At 37.4% G+C, this 2,500-nt stretch overlaps 1 protein-coding gene across 5 annotated transcripts in view; it reads right to left on the reverse strand.

The window, feature by feature from the left end:
* The window catches only part of LOC135102805 (broad-complex core protein isoforms 1/2/3/4/5-like), a 31,625-nt gene that overhangs the window by 24,056 nt on the left and 5,069 nt on the right, over positions 1-2,500 (reverse strand). The gene's annotated exons all lie outside the window — the stretch shown is intronic.

Genomic DNA, 2,500 nt, shown 5'->3' on the forward strand with positions numbered 1-2,500 from the left:
AATCTTCAAATCTACATCTTTTTTTTCTTTCTTTTTTTTTTTTTTGTGCAATCAGTTTACAGGTGAGACACACGTTCCTGACATACATATGAAAAATGTTGGGAGAAGAAAGAAGAAAAGACTGAGTGGCAGAAGACTACTTTTCTTGTTTTCAGGACTTTTACTGTCCCCAGGATTTTTTTTTCTGAAGACCAATACCCAAAGCATCCATAAATACTGAGGAAAGTTTGCACCTCATACACATTTTCCAACAATATATACAGGACAATCATACTCACATAAATATGCTACATTTCAAGAATTTTCATAACATGAACTTTCCACCTGAAGTTCTGATATAATTTCATAAATATACATGAGGGAGTTAGATCTGAGGCTTTGCTCAATGCAGATCATGTTCAGATATTGATCACCATCCCAAACTGTGGCCCATTCCATCAAATTAAATAACCACTTTTCCACAAGGCAACACTTTCAGGGCAGACAGCCATATTAAATACAGAAGATTGTACAATACAGATCAAGAAAGTAAATAGAACCACAATTATGAGGAGATAATACACACATGAGAGAGAGAGAGAGAGAGAGAGAGAGAGAGAGAGAGAGAGAGAGAGAGAGAGAGAGAGAGAGAGAGAGAGAGAGAGAGAGAGAGAGAGAGAGAGAGAGAGAGAGAGAGAGAGAGAGAGAGAGAGAGAGAGGTCCACTCTACCATTCATACAGCTTTCATGTGGAGGAGTTCTTTAAGTAAATGTTGATCATGCTATCAATATCACAACTCTTACATGATGCTTCATTTCACATTACTTGTCTTTATCTCCATGACTCTCAAAGGTAAACTAGTATGCAACAATGAGTTATTTATTCACTCCCACAATCCTCAATTTTTCTGTATTCCATCATAGTTCTTATGCAATCATATGCTATAAAATACCATCTTCCTGGCCTATCATGTCTGATTTCCCCCATTAACAATGAACATTTTTTTGTCATTTGTTGTTCATCATCTCTATTCTCCTGTCACATAACTTTCATACACATCACATTCCTTTTTACTTTGCATACACTGCACATTTCTCAGCATGTTAATAACTGCAGCACTCACTTGGGACTCTTAAGTGCTCATGCAGGGTAAGTTTCACTCACACAAAACAAGGTTGGCACCAGTCTTTCACCCACCCCCTCCCACATGCAATCCTCTTCATTTCACACATCATTTCCCTCTAGCAAATATAAGACATACAAATCCTATCACAAATTAAAAAAATGGGATTTTCACTGGATTTTTAAATTTATATTACACCTAAAGAATACCAAGTATAAATGGAAACCTTAACTTTTTTTTTTTTTTTTTGTACAATGTAGTTTAAAATGACTCAGTTCCTCAACCCACAGCTTACAAGATTCACAAGAATGGGCACACCCCAATATGTAAAGGAAAGAGCAGAAGCAGCAAAACAAGAGGTAGCAATCATTCTCTTTCTGGAGTGAAGCAACACAGCTGTCAGATGCAAACCAAAGCCTGTTATCCCAAATCCAAATTCTTTCACTTTTCACAAAGGAGTTAACTTATCCAACAACCACAAGAGGATCTACAATGCCCCACCTCACCCAGAGTAAATTGAGAGCCATTAAGCTGCTGTGTAATCCCCAAGCTCAGGATAATCACTAACCTGCTGATCATGTTTCAAGTTGCAGTTCAATCTAAAAGCAGTACATAAGTTGATATACTGCACTGGGAGACTACACAGCATGTAATTATTCCTTCCTGTTGCAATGCCATCCTTCTCACCCGACAATGCTAACATCAAAACAGGACAAGTTTTTCCAGAGGTGCATGTTTATGGAAAGTCTGAGTCTTGCCTTCTGGACCAGCATGTGTCCATTTTGTCATTATCATGCTTCAGAGCCATACAACAATATGATTATAATATATTAAATAAGGTTGTCTTTGTTCCATCAGCATTTTTTTAGAGAAAATTACATGTTCATAGTACTACATCAATTAACATGATCTTACCACACATGTATATAATGGTATAGTGTGCATAACGATGATAAAATAACTACACCCCCAGAAATGTGCTACTAAAAATATAGAGAACACAAAACCAAGGCCGAGGACTATCAAAGGCACTTAAAATTATCACGTGCTTTTGATAGATGGGGATGAACAATTTTCTCAATATATAAGACAGCACTAATACTGAGTCACTAAAGAATGTCTTGCATAAATGTTCAGTGACCTTGATTGTGTGTTATTCAAGAATTTTACTAGTAACTACTGTAGGGGGAGGCAGCCATCTTGTTAGGTATGGAAGGATGTTAAGTTTAGTTTGGCCAATGCGAATGAGAAAACTGTTATTCTGATCCTCAAAGGGGGTTTAGGTGCCTTGGCTGCCACTGCTGCCACCACCATCACCACTCATCCCTTCAGGACACACTTGTTTCTGTTCACTTTCATTATTTTGATGCTAATAATCTTTATGGCCTGACACTCATC

This window comes from Scylla paramamosain, chromosome 8 (assembly GCF_035594125.1).
Source record: "Scylla paramamosain isolate STU-SP2022 chromosome 8, ASM3559412v1, whole genome shotgun sequence".
Lineage (NCBI taxonomy): Eukaryota > Metazoa > Arthropoda > Malacostraca > Decapoda > Portunidae > Scylla > Scylla paramamosain.